We start from the raw sequence: 11,256 nt of genomic DNA on the forward strand, positions 1-11,256 counted from the left end.
CCGGTCTGACGAAACCATAAACAAAAATAGCGAAAACTTTCATTCATTTATCAATCTCTATTATCTATGTTAGCCACTGCGCGGCACTTAAAAAAGTTTACGTTGGCTTAAAGGCGCAGTGGCCAAGCCAAAACCCACAAAAAAAATAATTAAATTTTTACGTTACCATGGCAACTTATTTTCAGCAAATATTAACTCACAACAAATGTCAAATCGTCAATAAAGCAGAACAGCTGTTGACCGGCCGCCATGTTTTTGTACAAGAGGAGGCTTACGGAAGGTGTATAGTAGGGTCCAGCCTACTTTAGCATATCAAGGTTTTACGAATCAGTTGGAGAGTTCTTTAGCGCTATTGATCGTTTATGAATAAAGTTTTTTTGACATTTGCTTAAAGCAGGCCTATAGGTCTCCCGTAACTTTTTATGAATAAGACCGTTAGACACTAGACTGCAAAATGACAACAAAATAGTCTGGAAATTGACTGCAAAGACCTATATGGGCACTTAGAGCAAAATATGTTTCACAGAGAGAACTGAAAGCCTGAGACCCTGAAAGCTTCTGTTCACCTCTATTTTCTTTTAAATATGAAATCTCCAAACTAGAGGTAGTGTACTGTATTGCAAGTACATCAGTCTCATTAGAGTAATGATATATGACCTAGAGTTTAGATATCGTATAAATATAGAGTTTGTTATATGTTAGAAACGTAAGTAAATGATTATTTTTGCTGACTGTATCCTTGACACGTACAGCACACCTTTACATATTCAGTGAAAGATTTTCAGATAAGGCCACTAGGGCGGCGTGATTCTTTTAAGAAATATATTTTTGCTGCACTCTAATCTCTAATACAAATAGGTACATTAAACTTATATTTTTTATGTTCTGTACCAAATTTCTTTATAAAAATATTTTAAATTGCTAATTTACTGTCAAGTAGGAACCTAGGTCCTAAAATAAGTCTATCTTATTAGTAATGTCAAAACTTCTTAAATTATAACGTGGGTTACTAACTAACGAACTAACAAGTTATATTGTGGGAACTGTCACAGTAACAAAGACTTTATTTTGTATGATACCTTATTCATTTGTCCAGTGAATTCAGTATTCTCGGAATGGGTTGTCATGGTCCAATACACATATTTTTGAAACGGTTCGTACGTTTTTCGCTATTCATGTATTCCTAGGAACATGATAATATACCAAATGAACCTTAAAAATATTGAGTATGAAAAATTCTGAAAATACCGGCAACGTTTTTGAAAATTCCATCTCACCCATTTCAATAAATTGAAAAAGAACCTTACATCATTGTAAAACTATGAAAACCCCTTCCTTTATTTCTCAATTCAAAAATAATTTGACTATACTTATTTATTTTTAAGTGCCATAAAAGTTTTAAACGTACGTACATAATCAAACTACCTATAACAAAAACATTTAAAAATTAGATAAAAGTAACGATACAACAGAACTTTCCCCATTTTATTTTTCTTCAAAACGCCTCCTACTAGGCATTTTAAACCCACGTAAAAACCTCTGGAATGGCTCGCTGTCCAATACAGTAGGAAGTTTACCGGCAGTGGGGGCGCTGGCGAGCCGCTAATGTGTTTCCGCGCCCCTAATGTGCCTACTTAACCAACACAAGTTTCTTATCGAACAAATACTGCTGCAGGCGACGACTTCCTTAGCATTCTGTAATGCTGTTTAATAGCATTCTACTCTCGTAACTGTCCTACTCTGTGGTGTGAATTGGTGGTGGACTGCTGCGTTCAATGTTCCCAGTAGGCAAACTTTTCACCCGTGAAGCATGCGTAACTCTGCACTCTTGAGTGACTGAGCGCAAAGCTAGTAAACATTCATATTTGTATTACTTAAATTACAAAAACAAAACATTATCTGAATAATTGTATCAGAAGTTACTATTTTAGCACACTTTTCTCTTGTTTATGGATATTTGTAATATGGAATCAAAGGTTGTCTTCAGAAACAAAAACTCACAGCTGAGCCGGTAGTACTTAGGTACAAGCACTGTAGCATTACTTGGGAGATACCTACATATATCCAGCTGCAAACGATTCTGATTGTTAACTGGTAGTTAACGTAACATATTCGTTTAGCTTTGCAAAATACAAATAAAATATACCTACCTACTATATTTCCGGATGTTTTCAAAGTGCTCCAAACGAAGAGAAAATTGAGGGTAACTTAATTGCTGACGAGGATACCATAATGACCTGCCTCCTGCAGACATCCTTATATATTTTTCGGGAACCCACTTCAATCAAGCCAGAAAGCATTAAAATAAATATGTTGTTCCCAGCACAAAAGCAGAGCGCATTTCGCCGACTACATCATAACTATTAACTAACAAGCTCACCGAGCAGTTTTCACGTAAAATAAATCTGAAGAGCGCGTCATATACCTACGTTCAATACAATTACTCGTGAACTGCGTTTGTAGAGATTTTCCTCTTCGACTGTATTAAATAAAAATACTTATCTTATTCATCTAATGATGCAAGACAGGATAATATTATAAGCAAGTACGAGTAATTTACATCCTGCAAGAACATCGATTGCGTGGGACGCCCTCCTGCCCGCTGGACCGTCGACCTTAGGCGGGTAGCCGGTAGTGGCTGGATGAGGAAGGCTGAGAACCGAGTGTTGTGGCGCTCCTTGGAAGAGCCCTATGTCAAGCAGTGGATGATTGGCTGAGGATGATGATATGTCGATTGCTGATCGGCTGAAAACATAGGTACACAGAAATCAGTTTTGTTGCCATTCCAACCCACATAATATAACAAAAAATATCACTACCTCCTTATTATGTATTCGTTATCTTTGAATTGTGGTTACGGCTCCAGCAGCAGAACGTAATTCTGAATTATTGAATGAGTAGTCCAAAAGCTCTCGGGCGGAGTGGAATGAACCGAGCGCCGGCCAGTTTATATTGTGCTGGCCAATTTTCTGAGCGGCTTATATGAGTGTGCGTTATTTGGTAATATACGGGTTTCATTTGCTTAAAAGCATAATACGAATATGATATTTGGTGCATAAAATATGAAACGCTAAATGCCACTCTAATTAAATGTGCAGTCCGTGCCAGAATCATATTGATACAGCGATTCCGTAAAGCTTTTAAAAAGCTTTTGCGCGATCCGTTTTTTGATAGGATGCGTGAAAGAGACGTGTATTTTTATATTTTACAGACGACAATTTTTTTTTAATATTATTTAGGAACATAGCGTAAGAATATCTGCTGATTTAAATGTGGTTCAAATAAAGCGAAACATAATAAAATTATGTACAAACAAATTCTCACTAGGCCTAAAACCCTTCTTTCATTAGACGGAGAACCGTGCCCCATCAGTGGGGACGTGATGGGTCGTGATAATGGTAATGAATATTCTCGAAAATCACCCATCTCCCTATAACTCTAGGTTCTGGTATCTTCCGCCTAGCAAGTGTCTATTGATGACTGCTGATGTACGAAACAAAAACATGGACGATGGACGGTCTTCCTTGGACAAATCCACTGATTCAAACCGTTAGTAAATTATACTAGCTGTTCCCGCGAGCTTCGCTTCGCCTTTAAAAGTTTTCCCGTGGGAATTCCGGGATAAAAAGTAGCCTATGTTCTTTCTCAGGGTCTAAACCATCTGTATACCATATTTCATTCAAATCCATTCAGTAGTTTTGGCTTGAATGAGTAACAGACAGACAGACAAACACAGTTACTTTCGCATTTATAATATTAGTTAGGATTAGACAGCACTAGATACATCAATGAATTGAATATCGATCCGACCGCGTAATCACAGGGGCCAGCTGTAAATTACAGAGCGTCTGCCGCACAGATGTCGCTGTGCCGCTGAATACCTAGCTTCATGCGCTTCTGAGAATTACTAGCAAATTAAACTATAACTACTTAGTTATTTACATAGAGTTGATATCGGTTGATCTTTGATACATATTGTACAGAATTTATAATTTAAAAGTTGTGTTTAAATCATGATTTCCGCTTGCTTGAATCCGCCTTTGAATCTTTGAGTCGTTTGTTTGAATTTTCCAATATTTGCATATTTGAAAGAAATTAATTTCATTATTATGTTTAGAATACCTGTAGGTACGTACTTTTAGCGTATGCTATATGATGAATGAGGTCACTAGAATGTACTGTGTATAATAATTACTACATTGAAGTAAGAAACCAACAGAAACTCGTTTATGCGCTGTGCTTTTTAATTTACAAACAAAATTATCAGAAGTGTTAGAACAGGCGCTGAATTAAGCAGTCTTAATGAACTGCATTAACTTATCCAAACAAAATCAACTACACGACTGCTTGTTTACCAAACATCGCGATTTCCAGTTAGTGCCTTTGTATTAGTCAAACAGAAATTACCCTCAACACACGGGAAACCCAGCTCTATTGTTATGGCTATACGACCGACTTGTCGTTGTAAGAAACATTGATGCCACTGTACGACTCAGATCAATCATATTTCTGTGTATTTGTGTACAAGGTACACGCGCTCCAAGAAATAGTTCCCGATTGAATGTTGTAATTGAATCTGCTGACTGACGATCGAAACGAAAATCCAGGTCATTCCATTCGACCTGTTGTTGTACGAGAACCAAAAAGGTTATTTGGCAAACAAATTGAATACATCTATGTTCGCGGCACAAAGCAAACTCAGCGGCACGCGAGCGACAATGCGAAAAAGGCGAGTGAGTTCACTAAACGGCATAATTTACACATAGGTATATGGAGAAAAATATGAGTTACATTTAACTGGTTCCATATTTGAGCAACAATCACGTTGTCAACTACAGCCGGCGCCTGATTGACGCAGCTCCGCGAACTGTGCACACAAAAAATAACGCTCCAATTGTGACAATCTGCATATAGCGTTTATATCTTTGTGCGATATTGCGCATCGATTCTCATGCTGATATTTTCCAGCGGAATAAGCCGGGGCAAATGATAGCAACGAGGTTATGGGCGCAGCGGTGCGGCTAGTGTGACGTTGCCTTTAGGTGTGCCCGCGCTCATTTTATGGAGTAATTCTTGCCACCAGAAATATCACTTTATTTTTCGTAGTGCTACCTTTCATAGAACACTATGTTGCAGGTCGCTGCTGGAAATAAAAATACATGTATAAAAAACTGGCCCAGACTTGGGTAAATAATATTTAACTAAGCATAAACTTATAAGTCTTTAGACCTGGTTTCACATGATCATGTTAGTTACAGTCTAAATCACGGATTTGCTGACGACTCGTTTAAGGATAATACCCTTGTTAATTGGATGAGTCCCATGACGAACATCTAACAGACCATTCATAAATCAAGCATTATGTGAATCATTCACTCACACTTCATTCAATATTCTGCGGAACCCCACAGCAGCAATTAAGTTTATTACCCGATCAAGGGAGTTAACCTCTTGATTTAGCATGGTGGGACACTCACTAACCTTAACGGTCCATCATGTAACCAAACCGAGGTATTTTTAACCTAACCGAATGGTGTGAAATTAGGCCTAACAGTCCATCATGTAACCAAACCGAGGTATTTTTAACCTAACCGAATGGTGTGAAATTAGGCCTAACAGTCCATCATGCTATTAGCATTAAGTTCGCCTATGTACATAAATTTAATAAATAAAATAAATGTAACCAAATTACCAAACCGAGGTATTTTCAACCTAACCTGGAATGGTGTGAAATTAGGCCTTAAGGACGACTTCAGGACTATTCAGCTAATCAAAGCACAGCATTCCATTCTCAAGTTCTTCTTAAGTAAGTTTTACTTAATTTTCTCGCTAGATATGCAAAAGCTGTACCAAGTTTATTGAAATATAGTAAAATAGACTTTATTCATAAAAATAAACGTCTGAAATACTATTGAGGACTCTATACTTTCTTCCAAGTGGAAAATTGTGACGTATAAAGATATTTCTGCACTAAGGAGGCAATTTAAAAAAGTAACTACTCCGCAAAGGTGCATAATGCATACCTCTGCAGAACTGCAAATGCAATTTCTATTCAGGGTGCCGGGAATCGAATCTAGCACCGATTGCGGCCGAGATACGACCGAGTTAAATCCGATTTTCACTTTGCCTACATTCTTCCTATTCAATAAATTATCAAATCCACCCAATAGAGACTGCTGAGGGAAATCATTTCATTTTAACTCAGTTTTGCTAGATAGATGGCTTTATTTAGTGTAACTATATAATATACAGGATGGTTCTGTAAGTATTTATCTTGTAGATAGATGTGTTCATCATTATTTGCCAACCCTACGCCTACTGCTGGTAGGACCTTAGCCATTTCACCCATCTTGTTTGTTGAGCGGACAGGAGAATCTGAGACACCCGAATATAATTATTTATGGATGCAAATTTTACACAGTAAAGATATAAATTTGATATAATTTCTACGTCGATGACAAATATAAGAGCTAGATTAGGGTTCCTCACATAATGTAGAGATTGGCCACTTGCCTGAGTATACGTATAAATGTATATGTTTTCATGTCTTGCTAGTCTGCGAGTCTCCTCTAACTACCGCTTCAGGGATTACAGTCCTGAGAAAATAAGAAAGTCAAAACACAGTGGACCCTTCCTGAACAAAGAGTAGTTTGTAAAATATTGGCGTTCATGTAAAAACTACCAACTGTTGACGAATAAAGCTCTTTTAACTTGAGTTTGAGGAACCTATGCATGTTATGTAATGTCCAAGTATGGCAATAACTACATGCAACGCATTGTATAGAGTCCATGTCTCGTTTAGTTAGTTATATAAACTGGACCGAGGCACACTGAGTCAAGCAAATAACACTGTAGGTATACGTAGTTAGGAAAAAGTCCCATAGGAGGTTACAAAGGTAGAGGAGTGTTAGGAAAACTTCCCTACTGTGTAGTTAGCAGCTGTAACTAAGTTATTCTCACAATATTCAACTGACGCAGTAGCGTAATGTAATTGTGTGATGGATGCACTAAGTATAGGACTTTGGACTAAATAGATTCACTATGTAAAGTATAAATCATCATGGCCGAAAGTATTTTCCTCAATGACGTATCAACACTGAACCAAAGTCCGTAATTTATATAGCTGATAACGCTGGCAGGCGCAAGCGAGATTCGTGACTTTGTTTCGTACTATAAGCAGGGGCGTATTTACCCTAGGGCTAAAAGGGCTACAGCCCGGGGCGGCAGGCGGCGAAGGGCGGCCCAGGGGCGGCCGGCAGGCCGCCCTTAGACTTTAGGTTGGAGGATTAAAAAAGTACAGAACAATATTTTAGGTCGTAAGCCTAGAACGGCCCTGAGCCATCTTTCCACATGTTGACCAGCCTTCGTTCTTTTCTGAACCGGTGGAATAGTCAATTTTTTTCCGCCTCGGTATTTTTTAAAGGAAATCTAAAGACAAAAATAATTGCCTCACTCAGTCGTCCTGCACAAGTTTATTTCTAAGCGTTCTAAAACGTACTCTGGATAGACATCCAGAAAAATCTTTTTTTTTGTTCGGAAGATATAATTATCTATGCAAATCTATCACTTGTGGTGATAGATTTGCATTTGTTCTTATACATTTATGTAGGTCGGTAGGTACACACTAGACTTCTTCTTCTTTCATGTCAGTGAACATGCGAATTTTTAAATTTTTCCAGACCAAAAAGAAGCATCTTTGATAGCATTCTGGTTGGCCTGGAGTAAGTCTTCCCGAGTGCAGGTGGAAGGGCACAGGGTACAGGAGAGTAAATGCTCCATATTCAGGGGGCGGTACCACATAGTCGCATTGGTTGGTGCCAACGGTATAGCCCCACTTGCAAAGATTGGCCTTGCAGCAGCCTACCTCTGCTCGCTACCGATTTAGAGTCTTCCAAATGTGCCAGGGGAGACTGTTACCGGGAGCAAGAGGTAGGAAAGGATCCTGGGGCTGCTTTTGGCCCTGCGTTTTGTGTGTTTTCATCCGTTAAGGACACCTCACTATTTAGAAACGCTTTCGGCTCTTAAGGCGGGAAGGGCGGCAGTATGTGATTACCTCACTCACAGTGGATGTTTGGAGTCGCTTCTTATTTGGCTTTCTCAACAGAACATGCCACTTTTCGCCGTATGCTAGGGGGTGCTATCCCAGCCAGAGAGTAGACTTTCTAGAGCGGTGTCGGTTTGAGGCATCCCGTTACTATACGAACTGTGTCGTTAAGAGCAAAATCTACTTCTCTAGCATGCGTGGACCTTGACCATATCATCATCATCATCATCAGCCAATAATCATCCACTGCTGGACATAGGCCTCTCCCAAGGAGCGCCACAACACTCGGTCCTCGGCCTTCCTCATCCAACCACTACCGGCACTACGCGCCTAAGGTCGTCAGTCCAGCGGGTAGGAGGGCGTCCCACGCTGCGTTTGCCTGTTCGTGGTACCCACTCAAGAACTCGTCTACCTCAACGGCTATCGGTTCTTCGGCAGATATGACGAGCCCACTGCCACTTCAGCTTGCATGTTTTGACAGCTGTGTCGGTAACCTTAGTCCTCTGACGGATAAACTCATCCCCAAGCATAGCTGTCTCCATAGCACGCTGAGCGACTTTAAACCAGTCCTACCGTCTGTCCACGTCTCTGCACCATACGTCATCACTGGCAGGACGCACTGGTTGAAGACTTTTGTCTTCAGGCTTTGAGGAATGGGAATCTTGCTCATATGGGGCAGGCAAATTCGGCTGAGAAGCAGAGTGCCAGGCTACTTGTTCGTAGAACTTGCGGAGAGGCGCCCCAGCTGGTAGACGTAAGCCGTCGCAGCAGAAGGTTGTTTCGGGAACTGACTTTTTTCTTGGTGTTTTGGCAGTGGGTTTTGTATGTGAGGGATCTATCCAGGGTCACTCCGAGGTATTTTGGTGACGAGCAGCGCCGGATTTTTTAAGTATGAAAGCCGGCCTTTGCTCTTTTCTGAACCGGTGGAATAGTATATTTTTTCCGCCCATGTATTTTTTGAAGGATATCTAAAGAAAAAAGAAATTGCCTCACTCAGTCGCTCGGTACAAGTTTATTTCTAAACGTTCTAAAATGTACTACTCGTCTATGCAAAAAAATAATTTTTTTTGTTCGGAAGATATTATTATCTATGCAAATCTATCACCACAATGTTCTTATACATTTATGTAGATCGGTAGGTACTCTACACTGGCTGCTCTTTTGGTTTTCTTTCATTCCTTGGTGGGGCGGAAAACTACAGCAGCCCAGGGCGCGAAATCTTTAAATACGCCCCTGACTATAAGCAGGACTCCTAACAGTTTATTCTAATCATAACATTTTCGGTTGTAACTGACACAAATTATTCCACAATACCTAACATAAAACGTTACAACTTGACCCCTGTATGTAATAAGAGTGTCGATGCATCGGAGCACTCGATTCGGCTTTCAAATCCCGAATGTGTTTGAGCGCCGGCCACTCGGCTACAAAGCGACGTGTTTAGTATTCCGAGTCCCATCGACATTGTATTCTTTGGTTCGCCACTTCGCCGATTGATGCTGAATAGACCGTGTTTCTGTTGGACCGGAATACGTAAACTTACAAGGATAAACTTGGAACTAGTTAGCAAAATTATGCAAGTAGTTTAAAGAAAGATTGCGCAAAAACTAAGTTGTTTAAAACTGCGGTTTAACATAGAAAGTGGCACGGGGCACCGGCACCAGTTAGATAATTTATGCAAATTGTTGTTTATTACTTACTATCAAATTGGTATATTATTAGGTCAAGGGTAAGTAATAAGTATACCTAAATATATTGTAACTAGCTGTTCCCGCGCGCTTCGCTTCGCCTTAAAAAGTTTTCCCGTGGGAATTCCGGGATAAAAAGTAGCCTATGTTCTTTCTCACGGTCTAGAGTATATATATATATATATGTATACCAAATTTCATTCAAATCCGTTATGTAGTTTTGACGTGAAAGAGTAACAGACAGACACAGTTACTTTCGCATTTATAATATTAGTAAGGATTAAATTTTAACGATGTCTATGAAAATATATTAAACCATCTATAAAGCATTTTTCGACTTATTTTTATTACCTAGGTACCTAAATTATTTGTAGCCGAAATTATACATGGTTTTATAGTGCAAAACATATTTTGCTAGTGTACTTACTTACATACAAAACTTGATAAATCTTCAATAATCACTTTGATGTAAAAGAGTAAAATGGTTATGTGAACATTTTGAATAAATACCAATATCAATTTCGTAATAAATTTCCAGCCTCAAAACAACTAATGCAAACTATACGAGTAGACATCGACAGTCACATTTTTCATCAAACAGCATGCAATTTTTTCTTCCGAGTATTAATTCCATCCATACATAATGCAACATGGAGTCGCCGCGGGCTACCCTCCGACACGCGACTTTTAAAAGGCTCAAAGAAGTTTTTTTTTCCTTTCGTTAAATGAATCTGAGTTTCTTTGTGGGAGAAAAGGGAATGTTATAAAAAGTCTCAGCCATTCACAACGGTTGGTTTGCTCCGGGGAGCTCAAAGTTCGCACACAGCGGCCCTTGATAAGGTAAACACGAAAAAAACTGCAAATTTAATTTTCGGCCCCGAGCATTATTTGTGCGGAGTCTACTGATCACGCGAACAGGAAAATGAAGAGCTTTGCCATCGATGGGCTCTTTTCATCAATGGAAATAACCTTGGGTACTTTTTTTACACCCGACCAAAAAAGGGGCGTTCTATCGTATTTGTTCGTTAAAGTAATGCTTAGAAACCATTGAGTACAGCCGAGTCTGCGTTGTTCTATGTTCGAAACGGATGATAATAGGTTGGCATAGGCATATCAGGTTGGACTTTTTCACATTAAAAAAAAACACTAGTAATATCCGTCGAAGGTAGGGAATTTTCATCCAGCGAATCAGTCTTTAAAATAAATGACTATTTATTTAATTCAGTACAATATTATTGCACGAAAATAATGTTTAGAACACAATAAAAATAAAACTGTACAAAAAGGCGGAGTCATTGCTTATAGCAATCTCTACCAGACAAGTTACAATTACATTTTCGGGTGGTATCGGACAGAGGTAGTTTCGTAGGAAGTATTTTCCTCATGGCTGCGACTGTGTAAAGTGCTCCATTCGCTTCTTGTACGAGCTTAGATTAACTATACGAACAAGATGGAGTGGAAGTGCAAAAGAAACTTCTTGACAAATAACACCCCACTTCTACCACTCAGGTTTTATGTTGAATT

This window comes from Plutella xylostella, chromosome 9, assembly GCF_932276165.1.
Source record: "Plutella xylostella chromosome 9, ilPluXylo3.1, whole genome shotgun sequence".
In the NCBI taxonomy this organism is placed as follows: Eukaryota; Metazoa; Arthropoda; class Insecta; order Lepidoptera; family Plutellidae; genus Plutella; species Plutella xylostella.